We start from the raw sequence: 25,256 nt of genomic DNA, 5'->3' as shown, positions 1-25,256 counted from the left end.
TGGCAAATGCAGAAAGCACCAGCATGTTTTGTGCTTAGAGCTCTTTACCAGGCGAGGTTTAATTGCAACAGGATTTATGACCGTAGCTTGTAGGAGGTAATAGATGTAGCAGTGTCTCTTTTATCTTCTCTGGCTACAGAGGATTTTTAAGGGAGGAGGAAAGACAAGTGGGACTGGAACTGGGAAACTCGGTGAGGCAAAGAGATGGCTACAAGTGACTTGATGAGTCGCAGTTGCTAAGGTTGCCCTAAGAGATGTACAACATGAATATTCATAGTTCCGTTCACTTAGGTGACTGCTTTGCTAGCCTTATCTCTTCACAGCAGCTTTGGAAGATAGGGAAAGGAAGGCTCAATTCTCCATTATACAGAGGGGGAAATTGAGTTGAGAGTGGATTCGCTGCTGATTCAAAGTCCCATTGAGAGTCACAAATAGAATTGGGACTAGAATTAGGGCTGGAATCAGGTCTTGTGCTCTGATCTTCCTACCACAGAGCACCTGCTCCTCCACCATTATTCACAGGATTTCATCTTTGCTCATCACTCATCCTCTTCCATCATTATTTAAGAGATAATGTATATGACAGCACATTATAAAATAAAGTCTAAAGGTGCTATCCATAGTTGCTGTTGTTGTGACTGAGGACTTGCTGTGTGCAAGACACCATGTGGATGCAAAAGTGTATGATATGCTCTCCCAGCCTTTCAATAGCAGTGACTTTAATAATGTCAGAAATTCACCCAGTCTGGAGGCTTATTGTGACTTACAATCCACCGCTCTGGGGTGTTTTGGAGAAAGGAAAGTGCTTGTGCATGTGTCTGTTGCAACCCAGAGTAAACAGGAGGAGCTTTCAGAAGGAAAGGACTAACTTTTTCCTTCCTGCCTTCCCTTTCTTTATCCATTTATGCTATTTATTTTTTCTTTCAGCAGTTATTTATTGAACACCTACTGTGTGCCAGGCTCTGAACCATGTGCTATGATTCTAATGGCACACAGGGAGAAGTGGTTTCTGGCTTCTTGGAATGTAAATCTCATGGAGGTTAGGGAGAGGACACAGAGGGCTAAGCATTTTCTAAAATGTATCAAATTTGTCCTAATAGGGGAAGTTATGACATACTACAGGATCCCGTAGCAAGGGCCTGTGACCTGGTGTGGGAGTTAAGGAAGGCTTCCTAGAGGATATCATGACTCAAACTGAGATCTGAAGTTTAAATAAAAGGTAGCTATTACCCTAGACGAAGGGGACATGGAACAGTGCGTTTGTTCAAGGCCTGGGTCAAGAGAGAACATGGTTCTTTTTGAAATGTAGGGAGAGCGGGAGATGGGAAGAGATGAACCTGGAGAGGTAGGAAGCGGTCAGATCATAAAGGGCCTTATGAGTCTTGTTAAGGAGGGTATAAGGAAAAGTTACTAGAGAGTTACAGGCAAGGAGGGACATGATCAGACTTCTGTTCTGGAGAGACTCCTTTAGCTGCAGAGTAGAGAATGCATGGGAGGAAGCAGGTGTTTGGTGTGGGTCCTGCTGATTCTGAAGTGCCTCTGGGCCTTGCCAGTGGAGCTGTCCAGCCTATAGGTAACTACCTTCGTGCTTGGGACTGGAGCTCAGAAGAGAGGTATAGGCTGGAAATAGGAATTCGCTGTATCTCTGTTGGCACGGGGGCACTAACGCTGGTCGTGGGCCAGGTGCTGGGATTCAGCTTATCTATGGAGCAGTCACTGAAGCCAAGGATATGTGTGATCAAGGAAGGGAGACAGGGGCCTGGGACACAGCCCTGAGGAGCACCAACCTACGAGGGCAGGCAAGGAAGTCGACTCTGCAAACACTCCAGGAAAAGAAAGCCCTTTCGGAAACACAGACCTGTTTGAGCATCCATTGTCGGAAAGCGGTGGGTCGCGTCTCATAAAAACAAAAACAAAACAAGGCAAAACAAAACAAAAGCAGTCGGAAGCTCATGAACCCCCCTAGAGGCTGACCTGTGAACGCAGATGAAGGACCACCCCCCCCCACACACACACACACCCCGCCACCAGTCTGCAGTGTGTTCCGCCCCTCCATGCTCCTTTCTTTTTCTTTCCCGTTTGTCTGATTTTAATGCTCCCTCTCTCTCCTCTTTCCCCTCCACGTTTCCTTTTCTAGACATTCATTTTCCCCACCAACGCCTTCCTGGTCAGGTATGGAGAACGACATTTGCAAAAGGGCTTGGGGATTCTCAAATTCCTGTGGCCCCAAACCTCTGGGAAGAAAACGTCCTGCATTTGCGGCTTAATTTCACACCAGGCCCCGTGGGCACCCCACCATCTCCCTTTTGTGGGGCTGCTGGACTGGGGGGCAGATGTTTCCACTTTTGAGATAGAGCTGGGGAGAGTGAAGCAGAAAATAGGACGCAGCCTCCTCTGGGTTCCAGCCTTAATTTAATTCAAATGAATTAAACATACTCTTCCTGAGTCCCTTCTTGGTGGAAAGCACAGTAGATTCCAGGTGGGAGAAGTCACCCAAGCAAAGGCCCATACTGAGCAGAGAATGGGCTTGAGTGTAGTACAGGAACTGGGCCTATGGGCTGCGGGGGAAGGCGGCTAACAGGCAGGCTGGAGCCTGACGTCAGTACTCCTAAATGCAGGGAGGGTATGGAGCCTCCACTGTTCTGTAGGCAGCGGTGAGCTGGCTAAGGCTTCTGAACTGGAAGTGACCCTATCAGAGCTGAGAAGGAACCAGAGCCTGATTTGCAGAAGTCCAAACCTGGAAAGTTATAATGCTCATTCACTACCTGACATGACCTTTTTTTCTTTTCTTTTTTATTTTTGAGATGGAGTCTCACTCCATTGTCCAGGTTCAAGTGCAGTGGCCCGTTCTCAGCTCACTGCAACTTTCACCTCCTGGGTTCAAGCAGTCCTCCTGCTTTAGCCTCCCAAGTAGCTGGGATTATAGGCACCCGCCACCACGCCAGGCTAATTTTTGTATTTTTAGTAGAGATGGGGTTTCGCCATGTTGGCCAGGCTGGTCTTGAACTCCTGACCTCAAGTAATCCCCCCACGTTGGCCTCACAAAGTGCTGTGATTGGTGGTGTAAACCACCACGTCTGGCCGTTCTCTATGTGAGTTGAGTGACTGCTATGTGCAGGCTCAGAGCTGCGGTACAAGAGGTGCAAAGATAACTAAGATGCAGTCCCTGCCTTCTAAGTGTTGGGAGCCTGGCCGGGGAAGCAGAAACTGAGTGTAAATAGATGGGAGGAGGTCCAGGCCCCTAGCACCTTTGACCTCATATTCACTCTGCATGGGAGTCCTTCCAGCAGTGAGAGAAGAAGGAATTCTCTCCCTGAAGTGTCCAGGAGAGAAAGCCTTCTCCAGCTGCCACCGCTCTGCTCATCAGAGTGCTAAGGGTGGATCCACAGGGGAGGGTGGTTCTCCGGCACGATTGTCCCTGAACTCCATTTATCAGCTCAGGGCCCTGGTAATAAAATGTATTTGCACAGCCCTGGACTGAGAATTTAGCTCTGAGTGTTAGAGAGGGCATGCTCAGGGATTAGGATCCAAATCCTCTAAATATTTGCTGTGGGGATGTCTTCATTCCCAAGAGGGGAAAGGATGCTGAGGCTGTGGCTGCTCGTCGCTCTGACAGGCAGTTTGAGGTCCAGCCCAGAGATTTTCCTGCCAATGGAATGCCCGTAAATGGAGGCCAGATGCCCTGGGCGCCTCACGAAGCTGGTTGCCTTTGGTCAGCTTAGTGTGAGCCTCAGGCTGGGGTCACCTGGCTAGGCTGTTGTAAGGTAGCTAAGGGCTGGGACAGAGGAAGCAACTGCACACACCTGGGTGGTGGGTAACGCTGCAGGAGTAGGCTTCCAGAAGGGCAGCTGCTGTGGGGCACCCTTTGGCAATGTTTACACTGTCACGGGGTGAGATGTCGCTGCCCCCCTGGGGCTTCTTCCCTGCTTCTCCTGTCCCCTGAACCTTTCCACAGATGTGTGAGCGTGCCCAGGATCTGGCAGTGCTTAGAGACTGGAGAAAGATGGGCCCACTCTCTCCTTTGCCATCCTGCCAACACACGTGTTCCAGCCTGCCTAGAAAGAGAGTGCAGGCCCAGGAAATCTGAACTCTGAAAGTAAAAAAAAAAAGTGGCGAGGGGCTCCAGAACTTGATTTGTGATGTTAGCTGTATCAGCTGACCTCTTTGGTCCTCATTTCCTTACTTATAAGAAGGGAAATAAGAGTCCTCCTGCTTCCTGCCTCACCAAGATGAGGGGAGACGACTACATGGGATGATGAAAGAGAGCGCCTGGGTGGGGAAAGCCTGCTGGGGGTGTGTGGGATTCTGATCAGGGAAGCCTCGTCAGCCCGGGGCGCTCCCGCTCTGGGCTTTGTGGGCAGGATCGTGCTCATCCTGGAGCTGAGGCTCTGCTGGCTCAGGCCTCCTGGAGGCTGCACAGCTGGGGGATGGGGAGACCTCCCAGCAAGGCAGGGGTAGGAAATCGCCAGCCTGCACCTCCACGCCCACCTCTGTAAGCTGAGGCGGCTGTCTGTGGCAAGAGGGCTTGAAAAGATTCCGAAAAGAATTAAGTCAGTGCCATGGTTTCCCCCTTAAGTGTCTGTCTAGACACAACACCTGATTCCAGGAAAGGATCGTAAGTCATTTGCTTGCTGCTTTGGGTGCTGAGAAGGCTGACTTCTCCCTCCTGCCATCTTCCCTCTATTCTAGCATCTTCCTTCCTCCCTCTCCTCACCAAGAGCAAAGGCAGGACTATGACTGCCCCTGGAGTTCCTAACCTGTCCCCTCAAATCTGTAAGTCCATCAGGGACCTCCCAGCCACTTCTTCCTCTCCCTGTCTTTACCCAGGCATTCCGGAAGCACCAGAAAAAGCTCCAACTCCCAGTAGACTGAAGAGTGACGTGACCAGTGTCTTTGAGTCACAGAGGCATCCATATTTAGGAGAGGATACTTGCCAATTTCCATTTTCCCTGAGGACAGAGCAAGAAGAGAGAGGCTTAGGCAGCCGCAAGTGGATTAGGCTGGGTTAGACAAGAGCTTGGTGGCGCTGGATAATAGTGTGGATCCTTGCCACTCTCATCTCTAGTGTTCCAAGCCAGGGACACTTAACATCCAGCTGCAAGTACAGCCTTGCCCCAGCATGGGCCCAATCCTGTCCCCGAGATGGAAGGAAGGAGGGAGAGTCCAACATGTACTGAGCATTGTCTGAAGCTGAACAAGGCACTTTCATATCCAGGTCACCTTAGGTGGGCAGGTGGATGTCCAGGGCTGTGGGTCTGCTGCCTGGGAGGGCCAGCCTGGCCACTGTTGCCTGTTCCCAGCCCAGGACCTGCCAGTACCAACCTTAGCCCTGCCTTGACTTAGCCTGGGTCCATACCTCAGGGCTGCTTGGGCCCCTAAGCCCTTCCCTTCATACTCGCCCGTTCAGTCCTTTGCTGACTACAGTCTGAACGGCTTCAGGACTGACTAAGCCCTGTTTTTAAGAACAAGAGTTGTTAACCCTAGGAATGGTTTGCTAAGAAAGAAGGTGGCCCTCCCCAAGCCTTTCTAGAATAAGGTATAGAATAAGGCTTAAAGAAGTAAAACAACAGGTTTTGCGGTTATTTTTTTAGATACACATTTACTCTTTATTTTGGTAAGTTGCATAATTGAGTTTTTTTTAAGTGTATAATGAATATTTTGAATTTTAAATAAACAAGATTTTAAAGAAATCCAACAAATCAAGAGATCTCACATTCTTTTGCAGAGACACCATCAATAATTTCATAGCATTTTATGCATGCTTGGGTGAGTCCTTAATTACAAAATAGATTTTTAAAAAATAATAGGCTATAGCAACTTCTACAGCCACACATAAAATGATATTTCCTATAATCTGGTCGAGGTAGAGGCAGGGAACTGAAGGCTGTGTATGTGAGGGGTTAACCAGGGGCTTCCTTCCAGAGATAACCTGGTAGAAGATGACGGTTCTAGAGTGAGACAGATCTAGATTCACATCAGCTCTGACACTTGTCTGTGTAACCTTGGGCCAGCTACCTTCCCGCAGATCCTGAGTGCTCCTCTTCTGGTAAAGTCAGACTGTTGATGATCCCGACTTCCCAGTTGTTTTGAAGGTGATCTGATGTAGCCTGTGAGGCAGTCTGCTAGAGGACTGGCGAGCTGCTCCCGCAGACCATCACTCCTTTCCCCTTACTCTTCCCCCTTTCCTTCAGGCCTCGGGAGTTCAGGGTCCTTTGTACACACTCCTCCTCCCACTATAAAGAGGTATTTAATCTGAAATGAAATAGTTACATAACCTTCTCTCCTGCGCAATATTCAAAACCAGAATTTATAAAATAGCAAGTTAAGGGACAATAACTAGCCTTATTCCAGAAGGATCCTTCTTTTTATGTAAAGGTATTTGCCAGGGCACTTCCACCGCAGAACATTTTTCTCTCCGCGTTAGCTGCCCCTGTTATCCATTTGACAGAGAAGCCAAAGAAATAGGCTGAAAGCTAACGGCTTAAATGTTAGGAACCTTTGTTTCCTAAGGATCAATTCAAGAAAGAGATAAGGTAGATATAAAAAAAAAAAGATTTGGGGAAGCAGATTTCATTTGTAAAAATTCAGGCTGTTTCAGGAAATAACTTTAACTTAGAGCAAACTACACCTGGAATTGGGGAGCACCGCCCTGCCTTATACCTAGAATGTGGAGCACGTTGTGTGTGTCGTAGGGGGAGGTGGTAGAGAGAAAGGAGGGGAGAGGGTGAGATTTTGAATAGAGGTCTCATCGGCATGACCATTAGAACTACTTCTGCTGGTCACAGTCATGGCACGTTAAGGTCTGCTGAGGCGGGATTGGTCATGAAATCGATCAGCACTGCATTTTGTGTTTGACTCTGGTTTATTGTAGACTGTTTTCTCCAGACATCCTTTGATGTGTGTTTGGCTGTGAGCAAAGTAATATAGATTTTCCCATTGCATTCCAGCTCTCACGGCTGATTCCTCTGCGGTCCAGCACCTTTGGGGTAGGGATAAAGAGCTATTTGGGATGCTACCTGGGCCTCCAGATGTCAGGCCTGGATGACATGGGAGGTGAGAACTGAGGGTTTTGATGTGTCCTGCTTTGGTCAAGATTAGCTCAGGACTGAGAAGGAACTAAGCTTTCAGATGGGAGCTCCTGGTGCAGAGCTATGGGTAGTTGGAGAAGAGATCAGGGAAACTGGGGAGGGGAAGAAGGTGCTGGCACCAGGATAGGCAATGGCGACTTGAAATTTATTCTATGAGGGTAAGGGTTAGGGAGGGGTAGGGAGAGAGGTAGATTGAAGAGTTTAGCTATATTTTAAGAAGTTAAGGGTGCAATATGGATTGGGGGGAAGATACTGGAATTTTTAAAATGAATTGAGAGGTCATTGTTCTGTCTCAGCATGTGATGGAAAGGATAGAGGAATGGAGGGTGAGAGTGGGAGGGAAAAGGGAGAGAGACAAGAGGTTAAAGATGACTCTAGGTTCTAAAAGCTGGATGAGTTTGTTCATTCACACATTCATTCATTCATTTATTCATCATGCATTCAGCTAAGAGTAACTGAACAGCACCAGGCAGTGTGCTACACCCTGGAGGGAAAGACATGCTTTTCTGGAGGTAACTGTCTAATGAAGAGTTTATAGACACAAAATGAACAATTACAACAGCCATGGGAGCATTTTGGGGGGCCCTGGTTGGGAGCTCCAGGGAGTGGTTCAAGAAGACTTTTTAGAACAGGTGACCCCTAAGCTGTGAACTAGTCAACAAAGTCAAGTCCTTAGACATAGGGGGAAAACAGATGTGGATGAGGCATCTGGTTGGCAAGGGGACATGATTGATGACCTCTGAGAGTGCAGTTCCAGGAGAATTAGAACCATGGCAAAGGCAGTGTTTTAAAGTATTGTGCATTAATAGCAAATTTGAGGTACAGTAAGGCCATCAGATCAGGAAACAATTGCCATTGAAGAGATAGTTTGGTCCTCGCAATTCCCAAGAGGAGGAGACATGTCATGCCCCAGGGGGCTACGTGGGAGGTCCCAGGATCAGTCAGGAGCAAGCAAGAACCTTTGCTGTGGTTCCTGTGGGAAGGACCAGGTGAAGCAGGGCAAGCAGATTTAGGATGGGCTAGTTTGAGTAATTCCAGCAGCTCTCGGGCATAGGCGCTGTCCTAGTTGTGTGGTATCTGGCCCGGGGGTGATTAGGGCAGGTGGTTGGTGGTCCAGAGTAGGAGACTCAATAAAGGAAATGGTTGGGGTACGGCCTCTGGATTGGTTGGTTTGTTTTCAGAAAAACAAACCAACCCTTGTGTTCCTATCTCTAGAAAGTGGCTAACTCTGGGAGAAGCAGTCTCTCCCAGGTCAGCAAGGCCCCAAGATGTTGAAGCATCAGAATACAGAAAATGAAAGACACGATTAATACCAGCAGTTAAGGGAATCATCATAGGTAACGCTTACTGGACACTATGTCTAAGACATGTTTTACATGTTTTAACTCACTTCTCTTGGTGTCTTTAGGATTGTACCACTTTACATTGAATTTTCTGTTAATATAGCTGCTAAGTAAACTGACAAGACTATACTTTGTTTTGTTCTGAATTTTACCAAAATCGTGCACCATTTTGGAAAATCACATCACCCTTGTCACTCTTGCCAACTTGGCTTGTGGTATTTGTGTTGCCAACACAATACTCCTGTGTCAGTCTGAATTTGTGGTTGTCGTGTTCATAGTGATTCTATATAAAGGTGCAAACATCTGACTCTTTCATTATGTCTTCTAGTTTAGCCCTGCTCAACTGTTTGCATAATAAAGTACTATTTCATTGCAGTTTTTCTTTATATTATAGTTAGGGGTTATGTGGATCTTTGAAAACAATTAGGTATGCAGTTACAAATAAATTTTATTTCAGGAAGGAAAAGGGGCCTTATAAAATATCTGTTGTAGAAAGGGAATTTTGATTTGAACAAGAGTTGATAATCATTGCACTTTACAAGAGTTAGCTGGTCTCTGTATCCAGCAGTGCAGACAAGGCCCATGTCCTGAGTGAAAGGTTGAAGTTGGTGGCTGGCAATTTTAGGAAAATATTCATGTTCAGAGCTTGCCATGACACAAGGCTTAGTTCTGTTACCGAAACACCGGGGCTTCAGTCTTGGTTCTGTTGCTCACTGCACAGAAAGCCAGTGACTTAGATGTCCACTATTGCCAAGGAAAAAGGCTTTAATCAGGTGCTGCAGCCACAGAGATGGGAGATCATTCTCAAATCCATCTCCGTGACTGACTATAATGCAGGAAAGAAATGTAACATGTGTAAGAAAACAGGAACTAGGGACAGACAAGGAAGCCATCATGAGGAATGAGGGGTCTGGCATCTCATTGCCTGGATGTGGTAAGCTGGTGAGTTTCACTTCTTCGATTCTTTTTTCTTTTGAGAGCCCTGGGGGTTCTTTCTTGAGGAAGGAACTCAGATAAAACAAATTAAGTTGCAAGCTGTAGGACCAGAAGGGTCAATTTCTATGTTTATCCAAAAAAAAAAAAAAAAAAAGATCTATGGAACTATTGGTGCACTTTCCATTCTCTTGGTCATATCCAGAGGCATTTGGAAATAAACTTGGCAGGCAAATCTTTATTGCCAACCTATTATGTACCAGGTGCTATCCTTGTCCACAAGGAGAATTCTAGTGATGGTGGTGGTGGGGAGTATGCAGATAGACAATATTTATGTTTATAAATAAATGACTAAGATAATTTCAGGCACTGATGAGTGCTAAGACAAAATAGGTAGCACTTAGGGTATTCAGGAAAGCTTCTCTGAGTCACACCTCATGGTGAGAAAGTGGCAGTGTTACAAAAACCTAGCAGAAAGACATTCCAACCACAGGGAACTGCAAGGACAAATGCCCTGAGATAGGAAGTATTTGATCATGTTTTGGGGATAAAAAGAAGACCAGATGTTAGGAACATAGAGATTATAGGGAGAGTGGAGGGAGTCAGAGAGGACAGCATGGTCCAAATTATGTAGAATCTTATAAGCCATAGTTGAGTGCTGGAATGTTACTGTTTGCGGTAGAAAGCCCTTGGGATCTGTTAAACATAGAGATGATGTATCTGAGTTATGCTTTAGAGAAACCACTGTGGTGGCCCTGCAGGGAGGGTAGAGGCAGAGAGACCAGTCAGGAAGCTTGTGCAGAAGTCTAGAAGAGAGATGGTGGAGGCCTGGGCCGGGGTAAAAGCAGTGGTGGTGGTAAAAAGCAATTGAATTAGAAATGTGTGTTGGAGATAGAATGGCCAGGGCCTATGGATGTGATTAATTTTGGAATGTGGGGAGAAGAGATGGACTACTAAGTTTTTGGCCTGAGCCATTGGGAAGGAGGTAGTGCCATTTATTGAGATGGGGAAAATTAATAGAGATGGTATATTTTAGGGGGAAATTTTTGGCTAAGTTTGAGACATCTATTAGACATAAATCATGTCAACCAATAGTTGGGCATAGAAGTTGAGAGATGCAGGTTGCAGATAAACATTTGAAAGTCATCAACAGAAGAGCCTTTGGTAACGTAGTGGCAGTGATGGCAGCATGGTTTATGGATCTTCCCATATCTCCACTTAAAGCAGAAAAACAACAAAATAATTAATAAAACCAAAGTCTGTAGGCAACATTTATAATAAAACTAGATGAGAGAGTATTCCCATGAACTTCCAAATACAATAGGGTGGGGAGAAACCATTGACAAATAGAAGACTTGTCTGTTATTTGTGTCCAAAAATGAAAAGCAGAAAGAAGCAAGGGAAAGACAGACCTGAGAACAGGAGAACGATAAAATAGCAACAGATTTTCACTGGAAAATGTGATGGGCCAGTTTGAGGATGGGAACTGAATTTGGGAGGGGTTCGGCCCACTTCAGTAGTGGGTGTGTGCAACAACCCCACCAGAGGGAACAAAGGGGCAAGAGCAGCCTTGTTCCTGCATATTCTTAAAACTGACCTGTCAGGGCTTCCTTCCAGAGCCCCCACTGAAGAGAAACCACTGGGAGTGGAATAAAAATTGAACAGGGCCAGGATAATAAAGACTAAAGAAAGAGAAAGTCCAGATAAAAGTTGGAGAGGGGAACAGAACCAGGAAATCACAGAAAGCAAGCCCTCAGAAATATTTAAACACTACATAAAACAATGGAAATGGGAGCTCTGTGAAATTAGAAAGGGTATGTGAAAGAAGCCTCGTTCTAAGGGATCAGGAAAACTTACTTTACACAGAAATGAAATTATTAGATCCAACTTTAATAAAAGTTACTGTAAGAAAGAGAGAATGAGGTGAGTACAATCCCTGCTGAGGATGAAAGCACACCAGAAACTCATGCTCAAAAAAGCATAAAAAATTAAAACCTACAGCACACTATTTCATGATGAGCTCAAAAGCATTTAAAAATGATAAAAGACATGAAAGACATAAATTGGAAGTAGAAAAACTTAGAAATGGGATGCAAATTCAAGAAAGAATTAGAAATAGAAGGAAAAAACATTATTTTATAAATGAAAATAAAATTGCAAGGACCACAAGAACAAATAAACACTATAAATAATGCTTATGAGAAACAAAAGACACAAAGGAAGGAAAATTTTAGAATCAAAAAGAAATTAAGAAGGTGATAAATATAGTTTGAGAGAAAAATGAAAAATATTGAAGCTAGGCAAAGAAGATCTAATATGTGAACAATAGGCATCCCTGTGAAGCAAAAACCAAAGTAACAAATCCTAAAAATTATAAATCAAAAAGCTTCATGAAATTAAAAAATATACATTTAAACTTGCATATCGTGCCCATGAGAAATATTAACTCAGAAGAACCAAGACACATTTTAGTAACATAACTGGGTTTTAAAGAAAAAGAAAAAAAATACTTTGGGCTTCTAAGCTAAAAGAGTAAGTGACATATAGGAGAAAGAAAATGATATTGTCATCTGACTTTTCTGCAATCATATGTTATGACAGAAGAAAATGGAATAACATATTAAAGGTATTCAAAAAAAGAAAATGTGAATGTGAGCCAAAGATTTTATATTCAGCAAAATCAACTTTCAAGTGTGAAGAATACAGTTATATTAACATAACATGTAAGAACTCAGAGAATATTGTTCCCAAGATCCCTCCTTCAGGAATCTGCTAAAGAATGAATTTCAGACAACCAAATAACCAGAGAGACATTGACGTAAAACCAGTGGTGAGCATTAAACAATATTAAGTGAGAGTTAATAGGAATATATTATGATCTGACAATATAGATACAGTATTGAAAAGGGAGATTAGAGATGGTATATGCAAAAGTTAAACTTTAAAAAATATATTTACAAATTATTAATTTTGTGGGTACATAGTAGTATATATATATTTATGGGTACATGAGATACTTTGATACAGGCATGAAATATATAATGATTACATCATGGTAAGTGGGGTATCCATCCCCTCAAGCTTCTATCCTTTGTGCTACAAACAATCCAATTAAACTTTTAGTTATTTTTAAATGTACAATTAAATTATTATTGACTGTAGTCACCCTGTTGTGCTAGCAAACAGGGTCTTATTCATTTTTTTAAGCTATTTTATTACACCAATTAAGTGTCCCCACTTTCCCACTACCCTTCCCAGCCTCTGGTTACCATTCTCCTACTCTCTTTCTCCATGAGTTCAATTGTTTTGATTTTTAGATCCCACAAATAAGTGAGAACATGCGAAATTTGTCTTTGTGTCTGGTTTATTACACTTAACGGTCTCCAGTTCCATGTATTTTGTTGCAAATAATATTATCTGATTTTTTAGGGCTGAGTAGTACTCCATTGTATATATGTACCACATTTTCTTTATCCATTCATCTGTTGATGGACACTTAAGTTGCCTCCAAATCTTGGCTATTGTGAATAGTGTTGCAATAAACATGGGAGTGCAAGTATCTCTTTTATACACTGAATTCCTTTCTTTTGGGTACATACCTAGCAGTGGATTCCTGGATTGTATGGTAACTCTATTTTTAGTTTTTGAGGAACTTCCAAACTGTTCTCCTTAGTGGTTATACTAATATACATTCCCACCAGCAGTGTATGAGGGTTCACTTTTCTCTGCATTCTTTGCCAGCATTTGTTATTGCCTGACTTTTGGATAAAAATCATTTCAACTGGGGTGAGATAATATCTCACTGTAGTTCTGATTTGCATTTCTCTGATGATTAATGATGTTGAGCACCTTTTCATGTACCTGTTTGCCATTTATACATCTTCTCTTGAGAAATGTCTATTCAGATCTTTTGCCCATTTTTTAATTGGGTCATTAGACCTTTTTGTACAGAGTTGTTTGAGCTCCTTATATATTTTGCTAATTAATCTCTTGTCATATGAGTAGTTTGCAAATATTTTCTTTCATTCTGTACGTTGTCTCTTCACTTTGCTGTTCAGAAGCTTTTGAATTTGACGGGATTCTTATTTGTCCATTTTTGCTGTGTTCGCCTGTGCCTGTGGGGTATTACTCAAGAAATCTTTGCCCAGACCAATGTCCTGGAGAGTTTATCTAATGTTTTCTTGTAGTAGTTTCATAGTTTGAGGTCTTAGGTATAAGTCTTTAATCCATTTTCATTTGATTTTTATATATGGTGAGAGATTGGGGTCTAGTTTTATTTTTTGTATATGGATTTCTAGTTTTTGCAGCAACATTTATTGAAAAGACTATCTTTTCCCCAGTGTACATTCTTGGCACCTTTGTTGAAAATGAGTTCACTAGGTGGAGCACAGTGGCTCATGCCTGTAATACTGGCATTTTGGGAGGCTGAGGCAGGTGGATCACTTGAGCTCAGGAGTTCAAGACCAGTCTGGGCAATATGGCAAAACCCTGTCTCCACGAAATATCATACAAAAATTAGCCAGGTGTGGTGACGTGTACCTGTAGTCCCAGCTCAGGAGGCTGAGATGGGAGGATCACTTGAGCCCAGGAGGCAGAGGTTACAGTGAGGTGCAATTGTGCCACTGCACTCCAGCCTGGGTGACAAAGTGAGGCCCTGTCTCAAAGAAAGAAAAACAAAGAGTTCACTGTAGATGTATGGATTTGTGTCTGGGTTGTCTATTCTGTTTCATTGATCTATGTATCTGATTTGTTGTTGTTGTTTTTTGAGATGGAGTCTTGCCGTAATACCAGATTGGAGTGCAGTGGCACCATCTCGCCTCACTGCAACTTCCACCTCCTGGGCTCAAGCGATTCCCCTGCCTCAGCCTCCCAAGCAGCTGGGACCAGTCACGCGCCACCATGCCTGGCCAATTTTTTTATATTTTAGTTAAGACTGGGTTTCACCATGTTGGCCAGGATTGTCTAGATCTTCTGACCTCATGATCTACCCACCTCAGCATCCCAAAGTGCTGGGATTATAGGCGTGGGCCACTGTGCCTGGCCATTTATGTATCTGCTTTTATGCCAGTATGATGCCTTTTTGGTTATTATAGCTCTGTAGCAAAATTTGAACATGATTCCTCTGGTTTTGTTCTTTTTGCTAAGGATAACTTTGGCTATTCTTGGTCTTTTGTGGTTCCATATAAATTTTAGGATATTTTTTCTATTTCTGTGAAGAATGTAATTGATATTTTCATAGAGATTGCATTGAATATATAGATTGCTATGGATAGTATGGATATTTAAAATGATTGATTCTTCCAATCCATGAACATGACATACCATTCCATTTTTTGGTGTCCTCTTTAATTTATTTCATCAATTTTTTTTAGTTTTCATTGTAGAGGTCTTTCACCTTTTGGTTAAATTAATTTGTTAAGTTAAAGAATTGGTTAAGTCTTAGAATTAGTTTGGAAGTATTCCCTCCTCCTGGTTTTTGGAATAGTTTGAGAAGAATTAGTATTAGTTCTTCTTTAAATGTTTGGTGGAATTCAGCAGTAAAGTCATTGTGTCCCCGGATTTTCTTTACTGGGAGACTTTACTATGTCTTTGATCTCATTACTTGTTATTGGCCTGTTCAGGTTTTGGCTCTCTTCCTGGTTCAATCTTAGTAGGATGTATCTAGGAATTTGCCTATTTCCTCTAGATTTTCCAATTCATTGATATATAGCTGCTTATAGTAGCCACAAATGATCCTTTGAATTTCTGCCGTATCAGTTGTGACGTCTCCTTTTTCACCTTTGATTTTGTTTGTTTGGATCTTCTCGGTTTTTCTAGTCTGGCCAAATATTTGTCATTTAAAAAAATCTTTTCAAAAAAACAACTCTCTGTTTCATTGATTTTTTTTGTATTATTTTCTTGGTTTCAGTTCCATTTATATGTGCTCAGATCTTTATTTCTTCTACTAATTTTGGGTTCAGTTTGCTCTTGCTTTTCTAATCCTTGTTTTTTGTTTTGTTTGTTTGTTTGTTTGTTTTTAGATGGAGCCTCACTTTGTCACCCAGGCTGAAGTACAGTGGCATGATCTGGGCTCACTGCAACCTCTGCCTCCTGGGTTCAAGTGATTCTCCTGCCTCAGCCTCCCAAGTAGTTGGGACTACAGGTGTGCACCACCACATCCAGCTAATTTTTGTATTTTTTTAGGTAGAGACTGGGTTTTACCATATTTCCAGGCTGGTCTTGAACTCTTGACCTCGTGATCTGCCCGCCTCAGTCTCCCAAAGTTCTGGGATTACAGGTGTGAGCCACTGCACCCAGCCAATTTTTCTAGTTCTTTAAGACCCATCACTAGGTTATTTATTTGAAGTTGTCTTTCTTTTTTAATGAGGCACCTACATGTATAAACTTTCCTCTTAGTACTGTTTTCACTGTATTGATAGTTTTTAGTATGTTGTGTTTCCATTCTCAATTGTTTAAAGAAATTTTTCAATTTCTTTCTTAATTTTTCTGTTGGCCCACTGGTCATCATTCAGGAGCATATTGTTTATTTTCTATGTGTTTATGTAGTTCCCCAAATTCCTCTTGTTACTGATTTCTAGTTTTATTTTATTGTGGTCAGAGAAGATGTTTGATATTATTTCAATTTCATTGAATGTTTTAAGGTTTGTTTTGTGACCTAACATATGGTCTGTCCTTGAGAATGATTCATGTACTGAGAAAATGAATGTGTATTCTGCAGACATTGGATGAAATGTTCTGTAAAAATCTATTAGGTCTATTTATTCTACAGTGTGTATTAAGTCCAGTGTTTCTTTGTTGATTTTCTGTTTGGAAGATCTGTCCAATGCTGAAAGTGGGGTGTTGAAGTCTCCAGCTATTATCATATTGGTGTCTATCTCTCTCTTTAGCTCTAATAATATTTGCTTTATAGAGCTGGGTGCTCAAGTGTTGGTGCATATATATTTACAGTTGTCATATCCTCTTGTATTGACCTCTTTATCATTATATAATGACATTCTATGTTGTTTCTTCTTACAGATTTTGTCCTGAAATTTATTTTATCTAATATATGTATAGTTACTCCTGTTCTTTTTTTGGTTTCCATTAACATGAAATATCAGTCTATGTGTATCTTTATAGGAGAAGTGTGCTTCTTGTAGGCAACAGATTATGTGCTTGTTTTTTTGTTGTTGTTTTTTTCGTGTGTTCATTCAAGCACTGTGTGTCTTTTTATTGGAGAATTTAGTCCGTTTGTATTCAATGTTATTATTGATAAGTAAGGACTTACTCCTGCTATCTTGTTATTTTTTTCTGGTTGTTTTGTGATCTTCTCTTCTATCTTTCCTTCATTCCTGTCTTCCTTTTTGTGAAGGTATGTTTCTCTGGTGGTATGATTAAATTTTTTGGTTTTTACTTTTTGTGTATCTGTTGTATTTTTTTTTAAATTTGGGGTTATCATGAGGCTTGCAAATACTCCTTCATAACTCATTATTTTAAATTGATAATAACACTGAATGCATTAACAAGCAAGAAGAAAACTAACAAAAACTCTATGCTTTGTCTCCCTGTTTTTAATTTTTTTGTTTCTCTTTATGTCATATTGTACTGTGTCTTAAAAGTTGTAGTTACTATTTTTTATTGGTTCATTGTGTAGTCTTTCTACTTAAGAGTAGTTTACATCCCACAATTCCAGGGTTATAATATTCTGTGATTTTCTGCGTGCTTGCTATTGCCAGTGAGTTTTGTACCTTCAGATGATTTCTTATTGTTCATTAACATTCTTTTCTTTCAGATTGAAGAATTCTCCTTAGCATTTTTTGTAGGACAGGTCTGCTGTTGATGAAATTGCTAAGCTTTCATTTGTCTGTGAAAGTCTTTATTTCCCCTTTATGCTTGAAGGATATTTTCACTGGACATATTATTCTAAAGTAAAAGTTTTTTTCCTTCAACACTTTAAATATGTCATGCCACTCTCCCCTAACCCATAAGATTTCCACTGAAAAGTCTGTTGCCAAACATATTGGAGCTCAATTGTATATTATTTGTTTCTGTTCTCTTGCTGCTTTTAGGATCCTTTATTTCTGACTTTTGGGAGTTTGATTATTAAATGTCTTAAGGTAGTCTTCTTCCAGTTAAATTTGCTTTGTATTCTATAACCTTCTTGTACTTGGATATTGATATCTTTTTCTAGGTTTGGGAAGTTCTCTGATAGTATTCCTTTGAGTAAACTTTCTACCCCTGTCTATTTCTCTACCTCATCTTTAAGGCCAGTAACTCTTAGGTTTGCCCTTTTGAGGCTAGTTTCTAGACCTTGTAGGCATGTTTCATTCTTTTGTCTCCTCTGCCTTGTATTTTTAAGTAGCCTGTCTTCAAGCTCACTGATTCCTTCATCCGCTTGATCAGTTCTGCTATTAAGAGACTCTGATGCATTCCTCAGTATATCAGTTGCATTTTTCAACTGTATAATTCCTGCTTGATTCTTTTTAATTATTTCAGTCCTTTTGTTAAATTTATCTGATAGAATTCTGAAATCCTTTTCTGTATTATCTTGAATTTCTTAGAGTTTCCTCAACAGAGCTATTTTGAATTGTCTTTTTGAAAAGTCACCTATTTCTATTTTTCCAGGATTGATCCCTGGTGCCTTATTTAGTTCCTTTGGTGAGGTTGTGTTTTCCTGGCTGGTATTGATCCTTGTAGATGTTTGTCAGTGTTGGGCATTGAGGAGTTAGGTCCTTATTGTAGTCTTCGCAGTGCTATTCTTCTTGGGAAGACTTTCCAGGTATTCAAAGGGACTTGGGCCCCAAGCCTAATAATGCTGTGGTTCTTGCAGACCCACAGTTACCACCTTAGTGGTCTTGGATAAGATCCAGAAGAATTCTCGGGATTACTAGGTAGAGATTCTTGTTCTCTTCCCTTAGTTTCTCTCAAACAAATGGCATCTTCCTCTCTGTGCTTTGCCACCTGGAACTGGGAGTGGGGTGATGTAAGCACCCCTATGGCCACCACCACTCAAATTGCCCTGGGTCATACCTGAAGCCAACACAGCACTGGGTCTCACCCAAGGCCCACTGTATTCGGTACCTGGCTACCACCTATGTTTGATCAAGGCCCTGGGACTCTACAATCAGCAGGTAGAAAAGCCAGCTAGGTTTGCATCCTTCCTTTCAAGGCGACAAGTTCCCCCAGGCCCAAAGTGGGTCCATAGATGCTGTCTGGAGTAAAAAAAAACATAGAAATCTACCTGGTGTTCTATTCTTCTGTGGCTAAGCTGGCATTCAAACCACGAGACAAGTCCTTCCCACTCTTTCTTCTCCTTTCCACAGACAAAGGAGTCTTTCCTCATGCCTCCACCACCACTGGCCCATGAGGAGTTCTGCCAGACCACTGCTAATGTTCCCTTCAGGCCCAAGGACATTTCAGTCAGCTTGTGGTGAATGCTGCCAGGCCTGGGACTCAATCGTCAGAGGAATAGACTCCCTTATAGCTCAGGGAAGGTCTAGAAATTCTGTCCAAGAGCCTGGGCCTGGACTCAGGGACCCCAAGAGCCTGCATGGTGCTCTACCCCTCCTGTGGCCGAGCTAGTAACTGAAGCTAGCGCATCTCAGAGTCTCACTCAAGGCCCATGGTGTGTATTCCCTGAGTATCACTGTTGATTATTCAGGGCCTAAGGGCTGTTTAGTCAACAGGTGATGAATCCTGCAAGGACAAGGTAGCAGGTTTCCTTCTGGGCCAGGGTTTGTCTAGCAGTATCTGGGAACCAGGATATCATGAGGCCCCTGGGAATGGGAGCCTCATGACTCTGCCTGGAGTCCTATCCTACTGCGGCTGAGCTGGTATCGAAGATGCAAGACAAAGTTGTCTTTACTCTTCTCTCCTCGAGCAGAAGGAAGAAGTCACGCTTGTTGCTGCCAGCTGTGCTGAGGGGGGTTGGGGGAGGTGGTGGAAGCTTTGACTGACATCTACCTAGGTCAGGCACTGCTCCAGTCCATTGGCTGTAAGCCCAGCACAGCATCAGGACTTGCCTAAGACATTTTACACTGTTTTAGTAATCATCATTTACTAGTAGTGGTATTGTTATTGTTATTCTGAGGCTGTTGTATGTATAATGTAGGACAAAGCAAATGAATAATTAGGATAATTTGGATCATTCCAATTCTATTATTTCCGTGTTCTTGAGGACCAGAATTCTCAGTTCAAAAGAATGGAAATACATAATTGTATAGAAGAGGTAAGGCTATAGATCTGAACTTGAATTTTAATTTTTAATTATCTATCTACACACACATACACACACACACTCTCTCTCTCTCACCCTCTCCCCATTCCGCCCACCTCCGTTCACTGAAGAAGGCCTAGAAAATATGACCAAGAAATACAATGAGCCTCTTGTGCCCAGATGTGGTTGTGATATACCATTTCCCATTGAAAGAAGAAGGCAGGGCATCTTGGAGAAATGGCTGATCCTAGGTCTGGGCAGAAGATGTACAAGATAAGCCTGGAAAAGGTCATGAAAAAAGGACTTAGAAGCCAATTTAAGGAGATTCCCACTAGCCAAAGATGACAACTTGAGCTTTAATAAGGATAGTCATTGCAATGGATTGGAAACCATGTTTAGACATGGTTTAGTATATTTCTATTCATGAGTTCATAATGACATTTAAAAAATTATCTAATTTATTATCATCTGCGGATGACAAGGAACCACTTTACCTTGAAAACTGAGTAAATACAAGGAAATAAGCACTTTTCTTGTCACTACTATTTGAATATATTATTTGAATAACCAAATAATAGATGAGGGGCAGCATCTCTGTATAAAATTATTCTAGCTGATAAATGAAATCTAAATGATATATGGATTCAGAGTCTAGACATTAGACATTGAGCTCCAATAACTGCTAATACTAAAAAAAGAGCAAAAAGCAGACATTATGTGTTCCTAATGAAGTGCATAGCTTTGGCCAAAAGAATTGAACTTGAGCCTGATCAAGCCTCAGAATCCAGCTGTCCAGTTCAGGAATGCAGAGACAGTTCACCGTGTTGAACTGCACACAAGTATGCAGGCAACAGACTCCAGACTAGGGGAAATTCCATTGGGCAAATGAAGGAATAAATTGTAAGGAAAGAGATGAAGGAGAAATCCATAAATTAAAAGAGAGCCAGAAGACATAAAGTTTCAAAAACTAGGCAAGACTAGTGTCTAGGAATACACTTGGGTGATAAATCATAAGAGAGAAAAAAAACACAAGGAAGTGATTACTCTAAAAGTCAGGGAAGTCGTTACTTTTGGAGAGGAGGTAGAGGCTGCGGTTGGGATAAGGACATGGGGGGGCTTTTTGGGTGGTTGGCAAAGTTGCATATCTTAACCTGCATAATTATTATGAGGTGTTCACCTTATAATGATCCACTAAACCATTCATTTTGTGTATGTGGTTTTCTGTATCTGTGTTTTGTTTTACAATAAACAGGTAAAAAAATAAAAACCAAAAAAAGTCATGGAAATGTGAGTGGAATTTAAAGCCTTTGGGAATGGATAGCTTCATTTGGTAGAGAGGAAAGATAGGGCAGGCAGCCCAGGACTGAGCCTTGGGGGCACTCCAAGGCTTGAACGTCTAGTAAGAAGAGGATATTGAGAGGGAGCTGCCATTGAGGCTGGAAAACAAAGCAATAGCTATAAAGGCACAGATGAATGAGGTACCAGGGAAGCTTAGAGAAGAAAATATTTCAAGATGGAGTAAATGCTTTAACTGCTCAATGCTGCTGGGAGACTAGAGTGAGCATAGATTACCCATGGGCTTTGGTGCAATGCAAGTTATTGGTGACTTCAGTGAGCACCGTCTCAGAGTGGTGGCAACAGAAGCCCAGTAGAGTGGGTTCAGGTGAGAATGGAAGTGAGATGAAGGCATAGTTTCAAGGGGACCTTGAGTGATGTAAAAGAGAGGGCAAGTGATGGGTCAGGAAAGCCCTTGACTGTCTTAGTGTTAGGCACAATGCAAGTCAGACTCAGCCCCAATGGATGGCAGGGCACTCTGCTTGGAAGATGAGCTACATGGTCTGTTCTGCTGATGTCCATCACCCTTCACCCCCACCTCTCACGCACCCTGTCTCACACGCTGCTCTGCCCAATGCAGGATGCTGAAGACAGACCTGCAGCAGGGCAGGGAGCAACCAGCTGCTGTTCTACATGCAGGGAAAGCAGGGCCTGAAGGGCGGGAGGCACCATGCTTGCGGGCAATAGCAGCCAACTGCTGAGACAGGATGCCAAGCAGATCAAAGCCGTCAGCTGGGATTTCTGATCCCCATCACCACCTGCCTTGGCAAAGTCGAGAGAATGTATTCTCCCTGTATCTTGTTGGTGCCTCCCCTCTGAAGCTCAGTCACAGCCATTTCCCATCCTGGTGAGATGGGGGAGGAGGGGCTGACACCTGAAGATGAGGCAGGCCAGGGCTGGTGGAGACGCAGCCGGTGGGGAGCGGACTCTGGCTTGTCGGCAGAGAGGAGCAGAGTAGCCTTTTGTTCATTCCAAGATCAGAGCCAAAAAGTTGAAGCAGAGAAATTTCACAGCAGGGCTGGATACCCTCTTCAAAGCAGCCTGGCAATGAAAACAGAGCATTTGTAGTCCTCGATCCACACCAGCCTGGTGTTCCCCTTTCTTAGTTGAGTTTCCAAGTCTCAATCCCCTCTCCTGTAGCCACCTGCCCTGCCCATGGGCAGAGGCATTCTATCAGGATGGCATGGTGCCAACCAGCCAGGCTTGATTTTCCTCATCTATATGGAAATAATAATAGTGCTTACTTGTCGAATTACTATCAGAAATGGATTTCTATGCTTAAAAGGCTTAGAGCGGTGCTTACCACACAGGTGGGGCCAATCTTAGCTGATCTGGCCCCCTTGAGTTTCCCATGGGCTCTGCCTGCTTTCCTGGCCTCTGTGTCGGGATCTCAAAAGGCGCTCCCACAGGTCTGAGCCTGGGCCTCTTCCAGGTCCCGCTTCATGGACCAGAGCTCCCTTGGAGGTGAGAGTCTGTACATCAGGACTGCTCACTGCCCAGTGAGGTTAGAGGTGCAGGGACCCCAGAGATGATTTACTAGTTAAGAAAAATGAGGCCCACAGGGAAGGAATCCTTTTCTATTGCTTCTAGAAGTTTCTTTTTCATTCTGTGTTTCTCTGAGACAACATGTGTAAACATCTCTTATTTCAAAGTATACCTATTGGAGCAAAATTCTGCATTGTAATATAGGGGCGCTTTGGAGGCCCAAGATCTAGGGGTGTCTCAGTCTTTCTGTCCTCAGGTGACAGTGCTCTGCATCAGCATGCATATGTAGTTTCTAGCATTTGTGAGGAATTTACACTGATCTGGTACAATCACACATCTGCCTAATATCCAGAGTGCAGGCCTAAACTAGAGGTGACTTTTGTGACTCCAAACAGAGTCACACTAACAAGATCACACACAGACTAAACCCATTACCCTTGCCCTAGGACTGTGTGCTCCAGCCAGCTGACCTTGCATGCTCCAACCTCATCCACCAGGGCAGCCCATCTGGTGGCCAAAGTCTGTGTTTGGGAAACACAGATGGCTGGTTTGCATTACCTGGAACAGCTTGGGATGTGGACTACATGGACAATTGGCTGAACTTTTGCAGATTCAAGCAGATGTTTGACATCACATAGGTGTAGATTGTCTCTCCTCCCCTTCTGAGCCTACTCACCACTTCAGTAATTTTAATAAAATGCCTGAGCCTGGCTGTACTCTACAATCGACAACTGTTATACCTGAGCATAGCATGGGGTTGTAGTTAGGCTGCTGGGAAAGTCATATGCTGGCCATGCACCTGCTGTTGATGTGAAAACCGACAGAAGCTAGACAATCACAGCCAACCTCTTGCAGTGGTAGTGGCTCCCAGCCCCTCCTTCCCTCACCCTCACATGAGTGGCACAGCCTTCAGCTAGAGAAAGGATAGGGACTGAGGCATCCCCACGGGAACCTACTGACCCCACATGACCCAGAGCTGCCCCATGGCCCTGTCCCAGCTGGGACTCTCAGCATCATGCCCCTTCGTGCACTCCACCCATATAGGGCTCCAGCTGTCAGAGGGGAGGTGGACTGCCAGGAAGTGATCCAGCATTGCCTGGTAACCTGGGAGGAACTATCTCTGGCGTCTGCCTGGGATCCTGGCCTCTCTAGGTTGGTCCAGAGAAGATTACTCCAGTGTCTGTGCTCCCATGGAGCTGAGTGACTGGTGAGGAATGGGAGCATTGTCCCTTTGCCTCTTGCCCATCAGTCAATCCCCCTCCCATGAGTGCCTCGGTTAGCGTATCTGCAAAGTGCGGTGGCCTCTCCCACCCTTCTCCTGGCCATGTCTCTGCATAATGCTTTACAGATCAGTGTAAATTCATCACAAATGGTAGGCCCTCTCCTGGGTCATTCTCATCTTACCATAGAGACGAGTCATGTTTCTTTGGTTTTATTTGAATGCAAGGGCTGAGACTGCATTGGGTGTCCAACCCTATCTCATATTTCTGGGGTCTTCCAGCCGGATTGGGGACCCAAGGGAGGAGGGGCCTCAGTAGAGCTGTGGATTGTGTGTGTGAGGGGCAGGTTTCTGGCACCTGCTCCAGAACCCCACTGCTGTGCTGTCTCCCTTGTGTAATTGCTAGCACTGAGCATTTACGAGGTTCCAGGTGCCTTTCTGAGCACCTGCATGCATTAATTCATTTACCACCCACAGTATCCTCCACTTTACAATTGAGGAATTGGAGATATAGAGAAAGAAGTTAAGAAACTGGCCTCAGTTTTCACAGCTGAGAGATGGCAGAACAGGCAATGTGTCTTAACCACTGTGCAATGCTGCCTGTCTGCAAAAACAACAAACGTGTAGATTTCCCTCCTCAGGTGGCCTTCTGTTCATGTGAGTGCCCCACAGGGGACCTTAACTTTACAGGTTAAATATAAAGTACCTTTTGTTTTCATGGATATCAGTATACACGCACGCATACATACACAGGCAAGCACAGACACACTCACATCAACCAGTTGTCATTACCTTGCTATTTATTTATTTATTTATTTATTCATTCATTCATTCTAACCAGCAAAGCCCAGTGAGCCCCTGTGGGGTAAAATGCAGCCCCTGCCCTGGGGGAATTCTCTGGCTAACGGGAGCCATGGATCTGTGAATATGCAATGGCTCTAGGTAGCTGCAGCAATAGAGGTATGCGTAAACTACTATGGGGACACAGAGGAACAAACATGATCTGGGAATCTGGAGACTGGGCTCTCATCTCAGCAATTAAGGAAAGGTTTGGTCAAATTTACAAGAGAAAAGCAACCCCATAGTCAAGGCACGCTGGCTCACACCTGTAATCCTAGCACTTTGAGAGTCTGAGGCTGGTGGATCATCTGAGGCCAGGAGTTCAAGACCAGCCTGGCCAACATGATGAAACCCGTCTCTATTAAAAATACAGAAGTTAGCTGGGCATAGTGGTATGTGCCTGTAGCCCCAGTCACTTGGGAGGCTAAGGCACGAGAATCGCTTGAGCCTGGGAGGTGGAGGTTGCAGTGAGCTGATATTGTGCCACTGCACTCCAGTCTGGGCAACAGAGCAAAACTCCATGTTTTTTTTTTTTTTTAAAGTGGGCAAAGGACATGAAAGACACTTTTCAAAAGAAGACATATATGCAGCGAAAAAGCATATTAAAAAAAAAGCTCAATATCAGTGACGCTTAGAGAAATACCAATCAAAACCATGAGATACCATTTCACATGTGTCAGAATGACTATTACTGAAAACTCAAAAATTAACAGATGCTGTTGAGGCTGCAGAGAAAAGGGAACACTTATACACTGTTAGTGGGAGTGTAAATTAGTTCCTCCATTGCGGAAAGCAGTATGGTATTTCCTCAAAGAGCT

The 25,256-nt window shown here is 43.3% G+C and overlaps 1 protein-coding gene across 2 annotated transcripts in view; it reads left to right on the top strand.

Moving 5' to 3' along the window:
• GRIK4 (glutamate ionotropic receptor kainate type subunit 4) overlaps window positions 1-25,256 on the top strand; it is a 337,173-nt gene that overhangs the window by 62,367 nt on the left and 249,550 nt on the right. The window lies entirely within an intron of this gene.

The sequence above is a fragment of the Sapajus apella genome, unplaced genomic scaffold (assembly GCF_009761245.1).
Source record: "Sapajus apella isolate SASKATOON/1434 unplaced genomic scaffold, GSC_monkey_1.0 scaffold16, whole genome shotgun sequence".
NCBI lineage: Eukaryota > Metazoa > Chordata > Mammalia > Primates > Cebidae > Sapajus > Sapajus apella.
This window is presented reverse-complemented; position numbering and strand designations above follow the sequence as displayed.